Here is a 24,397-nt window from a genome sequence, read left to right on the forward strand (position 1 = left end):
CACGCCAACAGAGGTGAACCCCCAGAAGTACAGATCAGGGACACCCACCATTTCTCCGTGTGTCTTAAAACAGAAACCAAATAGAAAAGACTCAGTGAAAGTCAAACTCTAAATGAGGAACCTAAGGCTCTGCCCAATGAGTAAGAGGACACGGAGCGGGCAGAAAGGGAAGCCCGGCAGCCCGTGCCGTCAGGCGGAGGCACACAAACACCACACTAGTCAATAACTTGTTTCTCCCAAGTTATAGATTAGCAATTCTGCAAAGCCTGTATACGCCAGAGTTGGACAAATAAGAAACATCTAGTGTGTAACGACAGCCTAGCTTCTCAGGATCAAGGACTGAAACTGCAAATAAGGAAGAGGGAAAGTAAGGACGGTCAGTGACACTGGAGGAGAAACAGGAACCAGGATGTGTTCCAGCCTCCTCACGCGCATAAGGCAGAAGCAGATGCAGACACAAACAGGGCTGCAGGCATAAGAAGCACACTCATGTCCAACAAGAGCCCACCAAGATCCAGGGCCACCAGCACCTGGATCTTGGTTGAAAACATCCCTTGTCAGCAAAAGGAATCAGGGATCTTTGTAAAGGTGGTTCAACCCAAGAAAGGGAGAGGGAAAATAATAATACAGTATAGGGCATCTCATGTTCCAGAAATTAAGAAAGTACTCAAAACTAAGGAGGGGAGCTCACAGGGCACACATCAACCTGCAGCCACAGGACTGGTTCCAGACGCAGCATGGCATCAGTGCTTAGCAAACAGATAAATAGGAGGACAACCTTCTTCCTCAAGGAATGCCAACTAAGAAATGAAGAAGAAATGAACAAATAGAAAACCACCACTGTAACATTCCAGTGTTAATTACTGAGGGTGAAATCCACCATGGATGCCTAAAACTGGTGGAGGAAATTTTGAGATGAAACAAGATATTTCTAGGAGTCAGGGCCACCCCTGTAATCCCAGCCACCCCACTGGGGAGGCTGAATGAGGATGATAATCACAAAGTTCAAGGTCAGGCTCGAAACAAAAAAGTGGAAAATGTAGCTCCATGGTAGAGAACACCTGGGTTCAAACTCCAGTACCCCAAAAAAGAAGAAACAGGATACAGTCTCAAAGAAGTTCTCCCAAGATACTTACTAAATACAAAGAAATAAAGTCCTAACCTTACAATTGACTCCCAGGAGACACTGCCTTCACCAAGAGACTCGGAGACTGCGACATGCTCTCTCGTGTATGTGGCACACTGAGAAGGCCACAACATCCCTTTCATGATTTCTATCCAAAAACACACCTCAATCTAATCATGGGGAAACATCAGACTTACTCCCATTGAGGGAAATTCTCTAACACTCCTTCCTCACTGGCATCCAGGATTCTAAAGCCTTAGGTCAAACTCTCCCTCCAAGTGCCCTGGCCGAGGGCTCCTAGATCCCCAGGGCTGCCTTGCATCCTGAGAGGAGCCAGGGTGCAGGACTCAGACTTGCCTTCAAAACCAGCCTCTCCTTCCCAAGGTCTTTGCCCTGTGCTGTCAGCTCCCTGAGGGCCTAGAGGCACCTCATGTTCTCATGTCCCTGCCCCTACCCAAGGCCCTGTTCTCTCAGACTGCCCTTCCCAAGTCCACAGGGGCCACTTGCGACCATTCCTTATACACTCTCTGGCCCCAAATCACTGCTCTCCCACTTATTCCCCACTGGCTACCACCCACCCCAACAAGCCCCTGGCTAGCGCACCCAACCACGCTTCAATGAGGAACGATTCCAACAGCACCACTCCCTTGCTCAGAACAACTCCTCCTAGACTGATAAGAAAGGCAGTGCTCCAGACAGACAGACCTCTGCACTAGCCTCAATCCCTCTCCAAGAAACCCTGAGCCTGAGGATCACAGCGTCAGGGCAGTGGGAGAGCACTGCCATGCAACACTGCCATCCCTGAGGCCCTGCGGGGCAGGGGTGGAGTTGTTCCTCAAGGCAGGGAGGAGGCACATGCAGGGCGGGCACTAGCAGGCTCCCAGGCCACGTCCCCAAATGCTCACACTCCCCACCTTAGAGCTTTACAACCCAGGAACCATGTCTTTGTGCTTTGGTTCCCAACAACACAACACCAAGCTTCTTTGAAACCCAACTGTCATCTGGCATCATCATTTCAAGAGATTTGTCAAGGAGCCTGTGCCAGGAGAGGCGGGCCTGAAGCAACAGAGGTGGAACAGAAGCGGCCTCCAAGCAAAATGGAGACCAGGTCCAGTGGCAGGGAGGTGCCGCCTGCCAATGCCTCTGCATGCAAATGACCAAGGACAGAGCAGCCCTCTCCCACTCACAGGTACTGCAGTTCACCTGTGATGTGCCAGACACAGAAGCCAGCCTGAGGAGGCTGAGCTGGGAAGACAGAACAGCCTGTCATTGGCACTTCAGTCTCACTGGGACATGAGGTCACGAGCTGCCCACAAAGACTATGCAGCCACAGGACACAGGGTTCTGGGGGCTTCAAGAGCAAGTGTGACAATGGTGACAGTAGGACTCCTGCAGGAGCAATCATGCCCCAGCTCCATGGACACTCCAGAGACCACAGACTCCATTCTCAGAATGGACCTGGACTAACTGTCCTTGAGGGCCCTTTCAGCTGTGAGTCTCCTGATAAATTTGTCCCCACTGGCTGACTAGCTCCCTGTTTTCACCTCAGTTAAGAGGGCGAGGCCCACATGTGGCATCCGCCCTACCACCTCGAGCCTTGCTCTTGACCCACAGCTTAGTCGGCACAAAGCACCCCATGCTCAGGACCCCAGTAGCCCCAGCAGAAAGCAGCAGGGACAAGGGGAAGCTGTGGACATACCACACTCCGTTTAGCCCTCGAAGCCAAGGAGCACTCACTCTCCTGCCTGGACCCTCCCTGACAGGGGCTGGCAAAGCTTCACAGCTCCACGCAGGCAGCTCATTAGCAGAAGCATTGATCTTCTTGCTTTTCAGGATAAGCATTTCCGAGCTCAATGTGGAAGGAGGAGGCACAGGATTACGCTGGGTATTAGGACAGTCCTAGAACTGTCGTCGGCAGGAGGCCATCCCAGACCCAAGGATGTCAGCCACCAGCACTAGACCCCCCGTTGCAAAAGGACAGCACAGGGAGGCCACTTAGGGAAAAGGACATCAAAAGTGGCATTTTCCAAAAGCACAAGGGTTGTCTCTGGCCACCTCCCTCACTGGACCCTGTGGCTTGTCCTCTGCTCACTCCCACACCCAGCACAGGCTGGGTAAGCACGACCCTAGCAGCAGGCAGCCAGACTGGCACAGATGGACACCCAAGGGAGCAGCAGGTGAGTCACAGATCACAGGAGAAGATGGGGAAAGTCAAGATATCCCCAGGCATTAAAAGACTGTCCTGGGTGAGACCAGAGAAATAGGGACAGTCTCATACATATAAATGCAGGATAAGGATTGACTTCTATGGGTTTAATTTTAAGCTAAATAAGCAAGAAATAGAGAAGAAATATATGCACATTTAGCTTCAACTTAGCTTCCTTCTGTTTTCATTGGCATGATGACAGGTCAGGAGAGGGACATTCGTGTTTCTCCAAGTTCCCAGCCTGCACCCCTAGGTTAAAGTTCCACCTCAAACACAGCGGCCTCTTGAGCCCAGCTCACCCATAAGAAAACAAGACCAGGAGAAGCCAGAGCAGTGCCACATCTGCACAAACAGCAGGGCCAGCAGCGTACCTTGCTCACAGGTGGAGGGTACACGGGCACTGTCCTGAGTCAAAGAGCTATCCACTGGGACTTGCTACTCACGTGCCTCACTGCGTTTTACACAAGATGGCTTAAAAAGGTTTTCTAGCTCTTTGACAACTGTCACTTAAAATGTCTAATCACTGAGTCCTAGAACCACAAGCCAGGGAATTGGTCCTGGCCTGCCTTGTTAGATGGAGGGAGATAGAGCATGGCCCTGGACTCACCCAAGGATGAGGCAAACCACTTGGTACCTGAGGAAAGAGGCATGGATGCAGACTGCCAAGGAGCAGCGCCATCAATGGGAACAAGCAGAGGTGGAGTGGGGGACATGCTGATCCCACCTGCACAAGGGAAGATGCAGATGCTCACTCAAAGCAGAAATCAGACATCCAGATCCAGAGCTGCATATCCACCCACCACTGGGTGGGCAGCTCCTGTCTCAAGCCATGCTACGCAGGCACCCTACACTCTGGTGAGAATGGTGGGCCACATGGCTGAGCACCTGAAAAGATGGATGAGGGGCTGGGGCTGCAGCTCAGTGGCAGAGCGCTTGCCAAGCACGTATAAGGCACTGGGTTCGATCCTCAGCATCGCATAAAAATAAACAAATAAAATAAAGGCATCTGTCCATCTACAACTACAAAAAAAAAATGGTGGGGGGAGATGAATGGGTATGGTGTCAGCCCCCTATGCTGAAACTGGTTCATAGGGTAGCAAGAGCGCTTAGCCAGCCCAGCAGGTGAAACAAAACCCAACACACATGAACTCCAGAAAGCCTCGTGGCCACTGCAGGAAGCTGGTGGCAAAGGAAACCAGGCAAGGGCAGAAGGGCGGGGGCACTGTGCAGTCCTAGATTCTGCCTGTGGCTGAGGCTGTCCCAGCATGCTTTGTAGCTGTGTAAGGTTGACACAGTTGTACCTTTTTCTCTTGACAACCAGAGGAGTGACAATCATACCCTGGACTTTCAGGACTAAGGAACAGGACAGCACCCAGGAGGAGTCTGGCTCCTCCAAGGACGCATGGACAGAAACTTCAATCCCAGGGAGGGGCAGAAACCTCAGCGAGTGACAACTCCACGCAAAGACTGATGGGGACTTGGTACAAGGAAGCTGGTCTTGAGGCAATTAAGCCTACTTCAGAGTGGGTTTGGCAGACGGTACCAAATCGATACCCCCCTCCTGCATGCACCCCTGCAGGTGAGGAATCAATCAGCCGAGGCCTCCCAACCTGTTCCTGCTGAGCCAAGAATCAAAGCTGTTTACCATTCAGGCCTAGAGATGAATAAATAAAGCCACCAATTAGTCAGTACCCTTTGTCTCTCTGGCAAGAGCTTTTAGTTACTTCCAAAAAGTCACTGCCCCCATGAGGCCTTCCATTAAGGCACTAAGGCATGTTCAGGCTCAGGGGGGAAAAGAGGCAGGGTGGGCAGAGACCCCAGATGCAGTCTATAGTGGGGTGGGCAGTCCAAGCACATATTCCCAGGAGCCAATAGGAAGCCCCACTAGTTCAGACCACATCACCCCAAATCCTGGGCAAGTCCAACAGCCTGGCAATTCTGGGACCTGGCTTTCTGCCCCTAAGAGCTGAGTATTTAAACCTAACCCGGTGCCAGTTCCTATCCTCAGCTTCTCATTCAGCTCCCACTGCTGTGGCCTCCTTCAGCCCACCCTGTCAAATCATGACGCCATCACTCAGACAAAATGGCAGCATGTCCATCCCACCAGGGTAGTCCCTAGAGGGTCTGCACCGTCCATCTCACACAAAGATATCAGAAAACAGACAGAAACCCCACCATGACCTGAGGGCTTCTGCGCCAGAGTATAGGTAGATGAGCCTGGGACCACACAGGGGCTACAGTGATGGTAACCAATGCCATCTGCTCTGAAGCCATGTGGGAGTGAGATTCACTCCCTCGATGCAGCTGGAAACAGAACCACGGGCAATGTATACACTGTTATTCTGGGCAGGCCACAAAACCCCTCAGGCCAGTTCTGAAAGAAAAACCCCAAGCCACCACCAATGCTCCTCTTGCTCTTCCAAGTCTAGGAACCAGGGCTCCAAAGGTTTTGTGACTTCAGCAAAACAGTCAAACAAAAATGGGGAAGACATCAGAGGTGGGCATGTGAATGTGGGTTCAGTTTGAGAACCCCAGGGAAGATCAGGCACCCCAGGGCTGACAGCACCAACCACCATAGTGGAGGGGTCGAAGAGTGACAGGAATTCAAAGACTCAAGCAGCACCAGTGGGAGGGTTTGTGGCCTTAAGGGGCACATAGAAGTGCCCTAGGACCAACCAGAAACAAGTGGCACTGAAGGTTTGAAAAGCAGAAGGCCCTCTGCAGGGCAGGAGGCTCCAGGGCCTCCCCCCTCCCCCAGTGCAATGCAGCCCAACCACATCACCATGCAACAGGCCGCCCAGGGCCCACCTGGCAGGAGCAACATCAGTCGGGGGAGCAACATCAGTCAGGGAAGCACCACACCCACCCCTCACTCAAGACACCCGCATTCATTCCATCTGGCATGGGCACCATAGCAGACACAAGAGCAAGGGAGGGTATCTCTGAACCCCGCAGGTGGCATTGCACCAGAGGCATCCCCAGTGAGGAAGGCACACAAGGACCCCCTGGAACTTGAGAAAAGAGAGGCAGGGGTGAGTACAGGCCCAGACAGGTGAACCAGCACCCTGGGAGGAATAGGAACACCCACTTGCATGTCAGGTGAAGGGTGAGCAGGCCAAGGGCTATGGGGGTCCCTGAGGAAGGCAGGTATAACCGTCAAGCCAGTCCCAGGTGCTTCCTGTAAGCCAGGCACACAGCCAAGTAAGCATACCACATGCACAGCCTATCTAGTCCTCACAGGCACCTGAGAACTCCTGACACAGAAGAGCCTGCCACAGGAAAGGCACCTGGCTGGAAAGTCAGGACAAAGCAATGCCTAGAACCCGCCCAGTGGCCTAGACCACAAACCAGGGGCAGGGTGCCCAAATGGGAAACCAAGACTGAACAGGAGCGGGCTGAAGAGAGGAAAGATGCAGGGCTATAAGGAACCTCAAGGGGGCCCAACTCAGAAAAGGTTACCTCCATAGTCAGCCAGGTGTCCGTTAGTGCTCTCAGCAAATGCTCAACTTGAAGAGGGCAGTCACCTACACAGTGCGGCACAGGGATTCCTACAGATCAGTGGAAGGGAGGAGGCATAACCTACCCTGGGCTGGACCCTCTGGTGAGCACCAAACCCAAGATATCCTGTGACAGCCCTTCACTCTGTCCACTGGCACCATGTGACACTTGGCAACATTTCAGAAAGCCAGGCAATTATGCCCTCCCCAGCTTGTGAAATGAGGTGCCACCTGTATTTTTAGGACAAGATTTTTGACATGGAGTTTCAAATATCCTCTGAATATTTATGTGTTTTCATCCTCCTGGATAAGCCAAGGGACTAGTTTGGCTCACTGGATTCCTCTACCCTAAGAAGCATCTACCCTGTCATGAAGGCTCGAGATTGATGAATATTCCCAAGCTTGGACGATAACTAGCTGCTGGCCATCTTGTTCCATGGAAGAGGAAGCACACTCAGGAGGAGTCCAGAGGCCAACCAGCACAAGTTCTCTAGAACACTCTCAAGACTGGACTGAGGCCACTTTCATCTCTAATAATGGACTCCTGGGGTCTTTTGAAAAACACAAGACAATATTGAAAAAGACTCCTGACATTTGTCCAGCTTTACAATCTCAAGAAAATAGACTACCTGTAAAGCCAGCTCAAAGCATCTACTTAAATGTGAGCCAGCTCCCAGCTTCTAAGAGAGCAGCCAATTTGTGTGGGGCCTGTCGTCCCTTTGCCGCCTGACATTTACAACACTGTGGATGAGAAAAGCAGGCGGCGGTCAGCAAGTCCCAGGACAAGGGTAGATCCTCCTGAGCTGTTGTCCACAAGTGGGGCTGCCGACGGGCAGAGGAAGCAGTGGACACAAAAGCACAGGCTCAGCCATGGCCTTCACTGCTTCATGGCAGGGCTAGTACCTCAGGGTCCTCACCCAGGAAGTATGGATGGTACCTGCATGGCTAGATTCCTGTAGAGACCTAGCAGAATGGTGACGGAAGTATGCTGGAAACCAAGAATGGATACCCACAAGGGCTTACAGAGCACACCACCAACTGGAAACTTCTACCACCCAGAGGCTCCAGGGTCACTGGTCAAAGAAAAAAGACTTAACCTAAAAGATCAAGAAATATGCAGCTTCAAATTCCATTTTCAAATAAACACACCAGTGCTCTCAGACACCTGCCAAGGGACCAGATGTGGATTCCTTCTCACTGGGTACAATTCCTGGGAATAGCCCCACCCCTCTGAGCACAAGTCCTAGGACCCAAAGGTCCAGCTGCACCACAGCGGGGCCTGCTCCCCTCTCCAGCCAGGGGAGGAACAGGGCAAATGGAGCATCCTGGCCCAGCAGACCAGGCCACCAGACACAGCATGCACACACTACACCAAGTGTCCCCAGAACAGATGCAGAACTGTGCCTGACACCTCCTGGGTGGGACCCTGGGCCAGGATGGGGGAACCTCCAGGACTCTTCTAAAAACCTGAGGCACAAGATGCAAGGCATAAGAATCTCAGGGAGGTTTCTCAGGACTGGATGCCCTCACCACTCACAGGGCTAAATGTGCAGTTTAACCAGCTCCTGTGCAAGAAAGTGACCCAGCAATTGCTCGGGTTCTTTCAGGCCATCATCAGCAGTTTCAAGGCGGGTGCTCAACAACCCACTGATTCCGCTTGAGTTGGGCTTCCTCAGAAACAGACCTCAAGACCATGGCCCACTCCACACTGTGGGGCACGGCGGCTCTGTACCTAACAGAGTGCTTCAAACAATGGTGAGTTAGCAGTCAATGTGAGTGTTAACGCTTTAGAGCCAGTTATCAGACACTTCACGCCAAGGGCCTGGCCGTGGAAAGAAAACACACACTGGACAATCATACTCAAGTGCTCCTGAAGAAGATCCCATCACCTCTCTAGGAACTGCCCAATAGACAGCAGGCCATGGGCCTGTCATATTTGTCCAAGCAGAGGTTCACTCGGTACTGATGAGTGGGGCCCTGGCTCTTTGTGCCTGATGGAGCAACAGGGCAGGGCTGTCCCCACCCTCACCAGGCATGCCTACTGCAACAGGAGGCAGACAGTTCTGCAGCCATCAGGAGCAAGAGGAGGTATCCAGTGCAGCTGCAGGATAACGCCTGTGGTTAAGGCACCTGGGGCATGCAGTGGGGGATGGGGGGTGGCAGACAGCAGAAGAGGAGACAGTTCTGAGATGTTTGTCAAGAATCTAGCACTCCAACCTGAAAGCGATGGAGAGTCAGCCTTTAAAAAAGCCACTCTGTCTATGGTGTGGAGGTAAGCAGGAGGAGAGAGCCAGGTGACCTAGCAAAGGTCAGGGGCAAAGACTAGAAAGACAGGCCAAGCCCCGCTCAGTGCTAGTAAGTGCTGAGGAAGGGCAGAGAAATGACACTCAGGGGTCTAGCTTAAGAAGGGAGAAGGCAAAGAGTTCGTGGTCACGGTCACAGTCTAGAAGGAGTAATTGCAACCTTGAGCTGCAAGGTCTGAGGTGCACAGGAGACACCCGGATCAACACCTTCACACCCAGTGAAGCCCATGCCACACTGAGAGAGTGCGGGAGGGCTCGCTGGTCACTGTGAGTTTCAGTTCCAATTTCTAGAGCTAGGGTCAGGTAAAAGACCCCTGGGAATGACAAAATCTGGGGGACACTGGGTCCCCAAGAATTTACTACCCATGTATGCATATTGCAGGACAGAGAGAAAATAGTGACAGAGGTAAAAATGGACAGTCTGAGAGCCAGTCTGAACAGGCTCTAACCTCAGGCTAGAGTCTCCAACTTGTGAGAGACAGACTGGGCCTCCCTCTTGGAACACATGAAGATGAGGTGCTGACCCGCAGCAGCACTCAATGAACAAAGGGTTTGGGTCACACCCATCATCACAACACATCTGTGATAAACTCCAGTTTGTGATAAGCTGGAGTCTGGCTTGGCTGGCCCATAGTGAGTGCCCACACCAGCCATGGCAGCCGCTACACTCATGACTTCCCAATCCATGTGGCCTTCCTGAGGCTGATCACACCATTCCACATAGTCTTCATACTTCTCTGGTCCCAGAGAATTATTTCATGTTTCTGTCACTAAACTGCTTTTGTCATTAGTTGCTCAAGCACCTCTCATCACACCAACGGCTCTGTTTAAACCTGGCAGTCGCCCACATGGCTCCCTGTACTGGGCGGCTAAGAGGCCATGCCATGACAGAACACCAGGCAGCTCAGCACTCGTAAAACAAGCTGCGCATCAGCTGAAAAATCACAACAGCACAAGACCTGAAGTCTGTTTCTTAGAAAATGACCCTTCAGCCCTGGACAGCCTGATTCCACGAGGCAAACACCTGTGAAGGGAGCTGCCTAATCAGGAGGGCCTTGGCAGACAGAGCACCAGGCATGCCTCCCTCAGACCAGCAAGAGCCAACAAAACATGATCACCCTCTGTCAGAGAGGGCTGAAGGTCTGGCTTAGCACCTCATCTACTGCAGGGTCCCTGGCATGGGCACCAGGTCAGATGCAGCTAGCCACCTTGTATGGACACTGAAATCAACTCTCTTTGCATGGGCCAGTCTACCAGCTTCTGCAGCCCCCTGTTCTCCCAACTCAGCAAGCAGGACCAGCAGCAGCTGGAGTTGCCCAGATCCAGATCCACCTGAACTCCCTGCAGACCCTCTGGTCACACCTGACTTCCCCAGGGCCCAGGAGTATGGACACTGCATTGCTCTACTCGAGCCTCATTCTTTCCTCCCATTGGTCAGGGAGGACTAAGTCCAGAAAAAAGGCCACTAGGAAAGGGAAACCAGGAGGTGCTGGTCTCCCTCTGAGAGAGCAAGTTGCCCAGCACCAACAACCTGACCAGATCAGGACAGCATGCCAACCCCACTCTGCCAAGCTTCAAGAGAAGGCCACAGTGGAGATCGAGACGAGGGACCCCTTTAGAAGGGTCTTGGACTGGCCTTCTCTCCAGACCCAGAGCCTGGCCTCAGCTCATCAGTCTTAAAGAACCAGGACTGGAGCAGCATCAAGGCAACAATACTAGCAGGACCCTCAGAGGCACTGCAAGCTGCCAGAGACACCTGAGCTGCTGGAGATGCCAGGCTGGGGTTGGCCAGGAGGTGGGGAGGGCAGGGAAGAGGTGGTCACCTGCCACAGGGGAAGAGCCAGGTACCCGGCTCTATGGAAAGCTGGTGTGCTATAACAGGAGGGGAAGGAAAAGGTTCCTCTCCATGAGACCATGTCACGCAGACAGGTCAAGTGCTGTTTCCAAAGGCTCCAAAAGGCTCCCCGGCGACACCCATGGCTGCCTGGCAACATCGCTGCCTTTGTGCGTTTGAATCCCTCACCTGCCAGTGACAACGATATTGAAGGACCTCACAAAACCCTCCGAATACCAGCCCAGGCAACTGCTCTCATGAAGGGAGGACAGGTGGCAATCTGTCCCTCCAGAGGCCACTGTGAGGAAGGTGGCAGGCAACCCTCGACCTCCTACTGAGAGGAAGACAAGCAAAAGAGATGCATTGCTGGACTCGCGGGCTCCGGCTCTGCCCGGGATCAGGAAAAAAAATGCAGATCCGAGAAGCGGGATCTGCAGCCTGGGCTCGGCTGACAGCCTCCCCCAGGGTCCTGTCTAGAGACAACGACGGTGCTCAACACATCCTCCACTGTCAGAGGTTAGACAGGCAGGAGACAGGTCAACGGGCATAGAGGGACTCACAGCGCCCATGGGACATGCTGCCAGGGCAGCCCTGACAAGTCTGGAAAGCCATTCTTTTGGGGCTCAGCAGCAAGTGAACAAAATGTCTCACTAGGGGAAGGCAAGTCCCAGGATGGCTGACAGGTAAGCAGGCACCAAGAGCACAGGAGATGCTGCCTGGCAGTGACCTGTCCACCCCAGAAGCACCTTCTTACTGTCTGAGGATAGGGCTCCAGGGGAGCTGAGGAACAGAAGCTCCTACTAAGACCCCAAGGGACCTGCTCATCACCCTGCTGACTGGTCTCCAAGACTACCTCAGACTCTGTCTGTGAGACCCAGCACTGTGCCCCTACTCACAAAGCAGACACCCTCCCTCCTCCATGGTTTCCTGTTGTTGGTGGCTCTGCTCCCTGAGGGTAGAAGGCACATGGGTATATGTGTCTTGATTGAGCTTCCCAAGGCCAACCATGGCCATTGACTGCTACAGGCCAAGCAGCGGGCAGACTTCAGCTTGGTGGGTGATATGACTGGTAAGGGCTCAGCCCACCTCTGGCATCCTGTTTCTTACACTCACTCCAGTTCACAGAAGATGCAAACTCCTGCCTCTGCCAGCAAAGCTCAGGACTCCTCTGGAAAAGGGCCTGACAGACAGCAATGAAACCTGAACTGCCAGAACAGAGAGGAGGAAAACTAAGTGCAGGTGGAAGCAGCCCTGTATGGGCAACACCGCCCACTGTGGCATCCTTGGTGCCAGAGTGCTGGAATGCCAAATGTAGCACAGAACCCTGGAAGGTCACATTTAGTCTCGGAAAACAAACTTTTGAAGTTATTGTTAAATTAACACTAAGGTACCTTATACAGTAAATCATAAAAAGTCACAGATGCTTAAGATAGATCACAGAATGAAAACAAAAGGCCCCACTTGGGCAGCCAGGCAGGCAACTGGCTGGGTTGAGCAACAGAGTCCACTGACAGGCCATCAGCTCTGGCCTGGGCTGTGCAACTGTGCCAGTACTTCATGGGGCCAGAGAGGGACTTGCCCAGTTCCACAGGGCATCAGGCCAGCTCTCCAAACCTAGAACCCTTCCATTCTCTAACAGCCTCCCCCAAGAATTCTTCAGAGGTCAGTGAGTGAGTAGACTGGGGAGTCTGGAACTAAGAAGCGACTCCAGAGGCAGTTCTGTCTTGTGATCCGGATGTCTTCAAAAAGAGACCTGTGTCCCACAAACTGATGACTCCCTCTCTGAAACGCCACAGTTTCCAAACACACTCATGTGTCTGATGGCTCCTCCTGAACCTGGAGCTACTGACAGGAGAGGAGGACAGCAGCTCCCTTTGGGTCCTCACAACCAGCCAAGCACTTGTGGACATGCATCATAGTAGACACTCAGGCAAGGGGTATTTCTAGAATTCTCCTCAGATAATCTAGACCAAAGACTTAGAAACAGACAAGAGTTCCCAGGTCTGGCAACTCACAAGCCCCTCACAGCTCTAGCCCTTTATGAGAGGCTATATTAAAATGGTTTAAACACAATAAAATCTGTTAAATTTATAGCAAGAAAATATGGAAAGGCAGTAAAATTAGCAGAGCATAGAAATGAGAGGATACTAAACATCCCTGGCGCTCCAACAGAAGCGGACAAAAAGGGTACTAAATGGAAGGAATGAGGAATTTAAATAAATTTAAAATTCATAGTGCCACTTCCTCCTCCCTACTGAGCTGACCCCTGGAGACAGTTGTCCAGGCACAGCCACATTCTTGCTGAGGTTCCAAGTGTTCCTACAAATGTGCCACCCAGAGACTGGTCTGAACCTCCCTGCCTGCACAGCTAGGCTGCAGGCTGGGGAACTGTAGGGCCTCTTGGATACCCTCCTGTGCCGCCCATCTCCTTAAAGGCCCCAGGTGGTGCCCTTCACCCTAGCACTAGTGGCATCATGGGGCCAGGAATGCGGCAAAGACAGCTCCTCACCTCAGTACCTCGGGCCACAAAACAAATCTGCTTCCCCTGAGAAGGCACTGGCATTCACAGAAGCCAGCACTGCCACCCACACGGCCCAGGGACCCGCAGATCGAAGGTCCTGGTCAGGATGGTCACTGTGTCTAGAGCAATTCTGGGGAAGAGTCTGCCCGTGCCGATGAGTGTCAGCATCAGAACCAACCACGCGACCCCTGGCGCTCAGCACAGCCTTCTCACTCCTCATGATGCCAGGGGAGTCTCACAGATAGGAGAAAGGACATATGGGCATCTGTTTCAAGAATCTGACCCCTGGGTAGCTCTTTCTCTAGCTCTGTCTTACCTGGAAACTGGTTAATTTTGTTTTACATTAGTAAACATTATTATTTAGAGAAATTTTAGGGTTACGAAACAACTGAATAGGAATTGGGGTCCCCTTCACCTCTAGCTGCTTTCCTCCAGTATCAACACCTTGCCTTAGTGGCCTATATTTATTACAGATAGGGAGCCAAAACAGATATACTGTTACTAACTAACGTCCCAGCAACAGCTTACACTGGGGTTCACCTTGTGTTATATACTCTATGGGCTTGGGCAAGTGTATAAAACATGCATCCACCATTAGAGTACACAGAGTAGTTTTGCTGCCCTAAAAATCCTCTGTGCTCCCCTCATTCACCCTTCCTTCCCTTCAACCTGACAACCACTGATCTTTTCCTGTCTCCACAGTTCTGCTTTTCCCAGACTGCCACACAGTGGGGACCACACAGTGGGGACCACACAGTGGATGGCCTTTTCAGATTCTCTTCTTTACTTAGCAATATGCATTTAAAACTCCTCCGTGTCTTTTCATGGCTTGATGGCTCATTTCCTTTTAGCACTGAACAATATTCCATTATCTGGGTGTGCCACAGTTTATTTATCCATTCACCTACTGAAGGACATCTTGATTGCATCCAGGTTTTGGCAGTTATGAATAAAGCTACTATAAGCACTCGGGTGCCAGCTTGTATATGGACATAAGTTTTCAACTGATTTGAATAAATTCCATAGGGTGCAACTGCTGAATCATATAAATGATGTTTAGTTTTGTTTAAAAAAAAATTGCCACTGTCTTCCAAAGCTCTATTCCCACCAATAAAATGTTCCTGTTTATTTACATCCTTCCCAGCATTTGGTTTGGTCAGTGTTCTGGATTTTAGCCATTTTAATCACCATACAGTGGTATCTCATTTTAATCTGCAATGTCCTGATGACATGTGATGCTCAGAGTCTTTTCATGTGCTTATTTACCATCTGTGTATTTTCTTTGGTGAGGTGTCTATTCAGATCTTTCACCCATTGTTTAGCTAGATTTCTGGTTAAGAGTTCTTCATGTAGTTTAGCTAATGTTCCTTTATGAGACATATCTTTTGCAAATATTTTCTCCCAGCTTGTGACTTCTCTTTTTATTCTCTTAACAGTGCCTTCTGCAGAGCAGAAATTTTTAGTTTTGATGAAGTCTAGCTTATCAATTATTTGTTTCATGGATGGTGCCTCTGGTGTTGTATATTAAAAATCATCCTCAGGGCTGAGGTTGTAGCTCAGTGGTAGAGCGCTTGCCTTGCACATGTGAGGCACTGGGTTCGATCCTCAGCACCACATAAAGATAAGTGAATAAAATAATGGTATTGTGACCACCTACAAATACATACACACACACACACACACACACACACACATATAACATCATCACCAAATAGCCAGATTTCCTCCCGTTACCTTCTAGAAGTTTTAGAGTTTTGTGTTTCACATTTAAGTCTTTGATCCATTTTGAGCTAGCTTCTGTGAAAGGTGGAAGGTCTATGCCTAGGTTTTCTTCCTGTGGTGTCCAGTTGTTCCAACACCATATGTTAAAAGGACTGCTCTTTCTCTGAGTTGCCTTTGCTCTGCTGCCAAAGTTGACTGTACTAGCGAGGGTCTATTTCTGGGCTCTCTAACCTGTTCTGGTTTGTTCTTTCACCAGTACAAACACTGGCTCCATGCCCAGTCTTGCAGTCGGATAGTGTCAGTCCTCCAGCCTCATTCTTCTTCAGGGACATGTGGCCCATTCTGAGCCTCCTGCTTGCCACACAAGCTTTAGAGTCTCACAAAATAACTCACTGGGATTTGGAATCTATAGATCAACTTGTGAAGAACTGATGGCTTCACAGTATTTAATCTTCCCTTGCAAAACATAAAATTCTCTCCAACTACTTAGATCTTTGACTTATTTTCATCAGAGTTTTTAAGTTCTCCTCATATAGACCTTGTATGTATTTGTATCCAGTGTGTCTGGTGCTAACGCACATGGTATTGTTTCTCATATCAAACCCCAATAGCTCCTGCTGGCATCCAGGAAAGCAGCAGACCTGTGCGCGTCAGCCCCACGTGTGACAGCCTGGATCGCTATGCTGCAATCTGAAGCACTTGTTAGTTGCATGAAGTTTGGTGATTGTTGTTGATTCTCTGGGGTTCTCTGCATAGACAATCATGTCACCTGTGAACAATGACAGTTTTATGTCTTCCTTCCCAACCTCACACCTTTTACTTCCTTTTCCTGTCTTACTATATTAGCTGGGACTTCCAGTGAGCTACAGAACTGGAGTGGTGAGAGGGGACATCCTTGCCTTGTTCCTGAACTTGATGATGATGACTTTAATTTCTTATTTGATTCTAAGATGGAAATATTTGAAAAGCAGTAGGAAATTTGCTTCTCTACCACAACAACAAAAAAAATCTGCCATGTAAGCAGTGCCAGTCACCTCTAAGACGGTGTGCATTCTGCAGCTCTAGAGAAGACTAACCTATGACTCACAGATGGCCCCACTGTGCCCCAGAGAGCACCTGAGGCTACCCAAGTCCTGGACTCCACAGAAATCAGAGGGGGTGACCCTCACATCCAGGAGCCTGGCCCACTGCTCCCCTGGAATAAGATCTTCTAAAGAAAAGCCACCCTGTTCCTATAGACTGAGCCACCCACCTCCAGCCACCCAGGCACTGCCTTATGGGCCTTTTCTCCTGGACAGCAGAAGTGCCTTCTCAGAAAAGCCAGGGGGGTCATCTTCCAGATGCCAAAAGACTGGTGACCTTGAATTCCAGATGGAGGGACACCACAAAATCCCTTCTAACTCAGGTCAGAAGTTTAAATAGGCACATCAGAGAAAAGTGTGATCTGCCTTAGGTGTGAGGGACAGTGGCCCTCCCTTTGGCAGTCGTCAGTCCACATGAGGACAAAGCTAAGCACTACCAAAGTGGGAGGGTCATTTGATGGCATGGGTACTGGGTCAGCCACCTGCACATCCGTAGGAGGCCAGAATTTCTTAACAGCCTTCAACAAGGCAGACCACCACGGCAAACCGGGTGTGGACAATCCCCTGCCTTCCCTTCAAGGAAACTCTGAGGAAAGGTACAAAAATATAAAACAAGGGCATTTTTTTTTCTCTGAACCTTGAAGCATTTTAAGAAAACACATTTCTCAAAACAGTGAATATTCTCAAGTAATAAATTGTTTTTAATGAAGTTATAAACTTAAAAATATTATTATAAGTGTTTTATTTTTATTTCTAAAAACGGTAAATGTTGTTGATGTGACCCCCACAAATAAAGCCTCTTTGTTTTCAATAACTGTTTAGCGTCAAGGCCCTGAGGCCAACACAGCAACACCGGTGAAGGGGAATGAGGGTGTCTATGGGCTCAGGGTCCATACTGCGTCTTCACCCACCAACTCACTCTGAAGAGGACCCGTATGCACTCCTTACAAAGAGGAAGGTCACAGAGTCCTGGCTCTGGACCCCAAACATCCTCATGGCATTGCCTCATGTAATCCTCCAGCAAGTAAGTGGGACCTGCGAAGCTCTGAATTCTGGAAAGCGCAGTCAAGAAGAGGACCCACAAGTCTACCTCTCCAGTCCCCAACGAGTCCTCTTGCCTACCCTCCCAAGCAAAGGCCACCCTCTGGTGACAGTCATGCTCTCTACTCCAGCTGGAGCCTCGTTCTCTGCCCCTGCAGTGATGTGCACACAGACAGCTGGCACTCACTAGCGCATGGGCCAAAGTCACAGTCATGGCTACATCAATGCCACTTTTTCTACTGACTGCTCGACTGTGTTTCTTGGCCCCAGTATTTTAAACAGGCCATAAAAACTGTTCTCATGACCCAAAGAAGTGACCCATCACTAAGCAAGCTTGAAAAAGCACCACCTGTAAGAGGCAACGTGAAGAGGGCGAGTACAGGCTTAGGAAATAGACAGCCCTGCATTTGGACACCAGCAGGAAGCAGCCCCATGACATTGGGGAGACCACTGTGGAACGAGAGGCTTGCTATCTGGCCCATAGAACTAGTGCAAGGACCCCAGTATGGTCATGTATGAGCTGCTGATACCCTGGGGGACCTAATAAACATGTGCTCCTATTCTTTCTCCAGTTTCACAACAGGATCCAGAGACCCCCTTGAAGTACTTGGCACCAACAGGAGCCCTGTGCCAGTCCTGACACTGCCCTCACATCTAGTCCACCCACAGACAAACAGGCAGGCCCTGAGCAGGGATATGGGAATGGGAGGCCACAAGACAAGCACTGAGCGGAGGGGCTGGGTCCAACTCTATCAGCCCATCATGTCCCACCTCTAACGCCTCCCAGGGTTGATGCCACAAGACTGGTTTTATGCTTTCCCAAATAAAGAAGGAAAGCTTACTTAACTGCATGACAACATCAGAGAATGGCCACTTACACTCATACACTGAGAATCAATACAAGTGTTTTCCTGGGCTTGTTCATGGAAAGAGCTAGCAGTGGTGAGCATCACAGCTGAGGAGGAAGCTCTCTGGCTCAAGATTTATGAAGCTCAGTTACCAGGGAACTTGACCAAGGCTCACAAGAGGCACTAACTACTGGTGGATAATGCCCTTGGCACCATAGTACTGTGCAAATGTAAGAAGACCCAGGGCATTCACACCCTCAAGTCACCCCAGAAACTGCTCTGGCCTGTGCTTCCAGGGTACCACTGCTCAAGGCAAGCCAGGCAAGCAGTGCATGAGGGCAGCCACCCGAGGCAATAATGACCACAGTTATGATGCCAGCTGTCCTTTAAGTTTCTTTGTGTCAGATACTGTTGCTGGTTCCTGATCACAGAGCAACAGGAGACCTATGTCACACAGCTGAGAGCCCAGGACCACACCCCATGCTGTGCTCTAACCCCAGGCCACAGTACCCAGAAGCTTGAGGCTGAGATCAATGGCAGAGCAACCAAAGATGCAGTAGCTGTCATGGGATCGTGCAGAAACACACCACAGCTTAATTTTTTTTTAAAGTTTTACAGTCAGTCAGAAGGGGCTGAGTTTTGCACAAGTTCCAAAAAAGGGGACATCTCCTCCCCAGGGGAAAGCACTCTTCCCCTCAGGCACACTGGACAAGTCTGTCCTATTGCACAGTCTCTGTCCAGACCCCACGCTACCTGACATTTCTAGCGACCAGGCACATACTGACTGCAAAGCCCAGCCACAGATGTGTGTGCGGGCAGATCCTAAGCACATGGGACAAGAGAAGGAGGCTCCAGCAAGCAGAGGGTGAAAAAAAAAAGATTTTACTGACAAAACTGAAGGAAAGAACATCACATGGAGGGGACATAGACACATAAAGTCTGTAGCATGAGATCGGGAAGGTCTTGTCCATAGCTAGTCTTCTGGCACGGCAGCTGTGCAGCTGGCCCTATCTCCACTCCAAAAAACCCACCCTAGTCACTGATCCAGCTGAATGCCAACTACTGATGTGACCCATACCTCCTACAGAGCTGCTCTTAACCTTCAAAGAAACCAACAGAGGCTGGGATGAAACCTTTGTTGCACGCAGGGAAACTAAGGCCAAGAGAGACAAGTGGGATCCAGAGCCAGCCTGGGACCAGTGGCAAGGACTACACACCTGCTCCTCTGGTAACAACAGCTGCTATTCCCTGAGCACTACTTGGTGCCAGCAGCCTCCACGACCCTCCCTTCCTCAACAGGCTTGACCTGGTTTTCCAGATGAAGCAGCAGCAAAGTGTCCAGAAGCACTTCTCATCTCAGGTTCCACATTCAGAAAGAAGCCCTAGAGCCCAGTCATGGCAGGCCCAGCCCCCGGACTCTCAAAGTCAACACTGCAGTACAGAAAAAACCAAGCAGCAGGGGAAGAATGATCTGGCTTAGCCTATCTGCCAGAGAGCATGGTCAGTGCTATGCAGATCGAGAGAGGACCAGGAGCCACATCCAAACAGGATCTCAAGAAGAAAGGTTCCAGGAACCTGGAGCACGCAACACCTCTAAAGACAGCTGATTTCTCCCACATGATGGCCCTAGCCTGCGAACCACCACAGCAGCACCCCACCCCATAATGTGCCTGCCTCTGACCCACCCTGCTCCAGCCTCAGCTCCAGACATCCTGGGTCACAAGGGACAATCTTGCCTCCAGGCAGAGGTCTGCATCCAAGGCTGCCAAGCAGGGTGAGCTGCCTGTCCCAGGCCCAGCACGGAGGCACTCCTTCTATCTTTGACCAGCATGGCTGCCTCCTCTTGCTCTGGCCCACTGGGGTCCCGGCCCTGGGAGGTCAGATTCCCGAGAACCCTACGAGCCAGGTAAGGAAGCATGCCTGCACATCCAGGCAGGATGGAAAGGGGTGCTGTAGGACAAGCCAGTACCAGGTTCTCTGCTCAGAGGATGTGACAGCAGCTTGGAAGCCAGTGTTTATCCCCTAGTGTACCAGACACCTAGTGCCTGGAGGAAGCCAACTCCCTATCCCCACCCTAGCACTGTAGGCCACATGAGACAAAAACCAGCAGCACTTACTAGCTTCTGGTGGTGAGAAGGTAACACTGCTCCATGGGGGTCCTTCAAGAGCCCAGCACTGTGCCCTATATTCCAATGGTCCCCAAAGACACAGCAAACCTATCTTATGGTTATAACTGCAGCTGAAAGAGCTGAAGACAATTTCAAAAACAGACTACACAGCTTGATTTTTCACTTTGCACGTAGTGCTTCTTGCTGCAGCTTCTTTAAATTTTTAACACAGACAAACTTACCTTTTTGTTTTCTATGGCCTCCAAGGTGTTGTGGGTTAATATTTGAGACAACAAAAAATAACTTCATGTTTAAAAAATAAAATCAGTCTAGAGATCAGGGAAAATCTGCATTCCAGGTCTGATTACATCCATGATGTAGGTGGAGTCTCTTCCCTGTGCTTTGGTCTGTCCTCTGGGTTCTCTGAGGACTCTTCTGGTTTGACATCCATTGCTCAAACTCTAAAGCACCTACCTCTTGCCATGCTCCACCCACCAGCCAGGAGACCGCAACATGTTTCTGCAGTTTCAAGGCCTCTCAGCTTCTGTCCTGAGGTACCTAGTCACTCCCTGACTTGTGCTTGACCCACACAAGATCCAAGCTGGAGGCAATCCACAAATGTCAAGCTCCTCACCTGGCAAACACCAAAGGGCAAGGCTCGGTTGGCACCCAGAGATAATACTAGCAGCTGCTTGAGAAGCCCCAGCCTATCCTGACCCATGGCCCTCAGAAGGATGCTGCAGGGAGAGGGGAGCAGGTTCCTCTCCCTTCTAAAAAAGAGGATCATGGCATGGAGGCTGCCTGATCTTTCAAAGCCCCAGCTGGTGGCAGCAGAGCAAGGGGGGTCTGTAGCCAGTGCAGGGACAACTGGTGACAGAAGCACCTCTAACAACAACCACCAGGAGGAGAAAGGAAGTGTTGGCATCACCACTTTCAAAATGATAAGCTTTATCTGCTTTGGACTTTTTTGTCCAAAAGAAGGGAAAGGGGTGGCATGGGCAACTCCTATCCCTAAGTCCAAGCAGGGGGCAAGGTCCACACCAGGAGAAGCCCTGAGGCTTGACAAGTCTTAGAGCCCAGCTGCAGGTGGGGAACATTGGGGGCACCACCAGCCTCTGCACTTGAGCAGGGAAGGACACAATGGCTCCCAGGATAATTTTCTATGGCAACTGCGACAGAACTAACCACTTTGAAAGTGACTGCGCTATGGGATGAATTTTTTCCAGTGCTTGAATAAAAGGGGGAGTTTCACATATTATCCACTTCCACATCCCTTAACAATAAGAACTTATTTAAAAAGCCATGAATATGTAAATGCCATTTTAAATATGGAAATGCAAAACATGCAAAGCAACAGTCTGAGTGTGAAATATTAATGGCATTTTGCCTTGCCAAGGAGACAGAACAGGAGCTGGCTGAGGTGGCAGGCTCAGGAACCCTGGCCACCTCTGCTCCCAGGACGACAGAGAGTGGAACCCACCCAGTCACAGGAGGGCAGTGCCCCTGCCCTGAAAAGAAGCACGTGCATCCACCCATCATACACAGGGCCCAACCCCAGCCCACAGCTGACCTCCACCCCTACGGAGGCCAACCCAGGATAAGCCTCAACCTCACAGCTCATCCAAACAGACCCCATCCCCAGTGCCAAACCACCGGTAGGGCTTGTCCATGGGCCAGGCCACATGGACATGAATCCCGCCAAGGGTGTTGATGAGCCTACATTTTGCTCTGGAGCCTGGGATTAGCTTGACTCTCTCTTAGATGGGACCTGGGCTTGATCTCACGCTTAGAAACAGACAGCTACAGGCTGTAACAGGAAGACAACTCAGATAGAACCTATGACAAAGTCAAGGAGAGGCTTGCCACTATACAGGGTCACAGCCCCTCCTACCTAAAGAGTAGGCAACATAAGCCCCAGGTCCATGTTGCCCCCACCCTGCACTTGACTAGCACTGACCAAGAAAGCACTAGAGGACCAAGAAGGCACAGCACAGGATGGCAGTGAGAATAATCCCAGGGAGGCCCGTAAGACAGAGGTCCACTCACCTCAAGGACTTTCTGCTCCCTCCAATTGACAAAATGTAGAGGCTTGATACCAACCCCCTTGCTGGGAGGCCATGGAAAGAGGCTCTTGCTGGGAGAGAACAGAAGTAGCTTCGAATGCTGCAGGCACCATCTCACGTCCAATCTGAGCACTGCAAGCAGGTGCCAGCACTCTTCCAAACTGCTCCACATTGAGGCCTAAGGAAGGTCCACCTCCGCCACACAGCCAGCTACTGGGATAGTGCTACTGGGCTCTCTTTTCTTGCCAAAAGCCTTCAGCAAGAAGAGAGGGGCTAGAGAATCAAGAGGACAGGCAGACTACAGTGACAGACCAGGAACCCAGGGTGTGCAGCACCTTGCAGTCTGGATGTTGGGAGGCAGCAGCCCTGCCACAGCCACCAGGTGGGACCACAGAGGTGTGGCTGCTCCTCATGTTCCCTTGAGCAATGCAGCCATGGGACACTCAATATGCTAAGGAGACAATATAAATGTGTGTGATGCAAGACAGCAGGCATGGGGACAGTCGGTCACTGGGTCTGTCCTACAGCAGAGGAAACCAACCAGAAAAGATGACTCTCCCAAGGGTGTACTGAGACTGACAAAAGCTGCATCACTGAGTTCCTGAAGGAGGCCAGGTGCCTTGCTCAATGGCCACACTCTAACCCCATCCTGGGAAAGACAGGGCCTGCAGGGCCCTCACCTGAGTCCCAAACCTGGCTAGTTCATCAGGCTGGGCACCACTAAGCCCGAGCTGCATTCTGCACTCGAGGCCGCCACTGGTCCCAGAGCAATTTGACCTGGGAAGCTAACACTGCCACACGGAGCAAGCAAATCAGTCACTGTCCAGGTAGCTCCTGGGAGACAGGCCTAGCATCAGTCAGCCCAGGCGCAAAATAGACTAGGCAAATACAGCCCTGGTCTTACCTACTGCAGCGCCAATGACAAGGGCCAGGAAAGGAGCAGGACAGAGAAGGATCACACAGGTCTCCACTGCCTGCTGGAGCTCCCTCAGCTTCCTAGGAGGGGATCACAGAGTCTACTACCAGGAAGTGGGCAGCACCAGAGCCCAAGCCTCACTCCCAGGAGTGGCCCTCACATCTTTACACAACCTGGGCCTCCAAGCCTGACTGCACCCCAGGAACTGGCAGTTCTAGAAGACCCTAGCTAAAGCTAACAGCAGTAGGTGCTTCCCCATAAGACAGCCAACTCAGAACCATCAGATGTCACATGAGCTTTGGCACTGCACGAGGCGAGACCAGGGCCAAGTCGCCCAGTTGCTATCTTCACCTCTGATGCTACTTTCTATTTTGTTTCATGTCTTCCCCCCAAAATTCCAAGAGGCCAAGTGGACAGCAAAGCCCTTACGAAACAGGACACTGGGCCCTTCCTCTTGGGCACAGCCACAGACCAGAGCAGAAGCAGTTTCCCAGGTGCATCTGAGGGGAAATGAGACAACTCGTCACCAAAGCACAAAGTAAAGCAGGAAAGCACATTCTCAAGCAGGACACCACGCTAGTAGTTCTAACCATTCACCAGCCACCAGAGGAACAAACAGGCTGGAGCAAACAGGCAGTGGGTAGCTGAGAGCTGAGAGATGCTACAAAAAGGAAAGGAGCCACAGAGGCCAGTGCAGGCCAGCCACAGGAGACACAAGGTGCCAACCCACAAACAACCTCAGCTGCTGACCAGAACAGGCCATCCAGCAGCTGGGAGGAGGAAGAGTGGGCAAGGCAGGAGGAGGAGAGTGGATGACCCCACAGCCCACAGCCACTTTAACAAGGTCGGCCATACAGGAACCCAAAGGGTCACCCTCACTCTCATAGAGCTATGGGACCCCTGGGAGAAGAGTAGATGTTCATTTAGTCACCCAACAAATCTCTCTTGGGCATGGATTAGGCACAGGGGCCCAGTGAGCACAGTGCTGCACACCCCGAGTTCCCATTCTAACTGGGAAAATACACACACGGGTCTCCAACAAGCTAATGCCTGAACAGAGACCCCCAAGAAAGTGAGCCAGGGCAGAAGCCCCAAGGCAGGGACAGGGTCAGCACACTCTAGACCAATAT

General features: G+C 51.1%; 1 protein-coding gene across 1 annotated transcript in view; it reads right to left on the reverse strand.

Moving 5' to 3' along the window:
* Nucleotides 1-24,397, reverse strand: part of LOC144372094 (mitotic spindle assembly checkpoint protein MAD1-like) — a 257,564-nt gene that overhangs the window by 168,216 nt on the left and 64,951 nt on the right. The window lies entirely within an intron of this gene.

Source organism: Ictidomys tridecemlineatus, chromosome Y (assembly GCF_052094955.1).
Source record: "Ictidomys tridecemlineatus isolate mIctTri1 chromosome Y, mIctTri1.hap1, whole genome shotgun sequence".
Lineage (NCBI taxonomy): Eukaryota > Metazoa > Chordata > Mammalia > Rodentia > Sciuridae > Ictidomys > Ictidomys tridecemlineatus.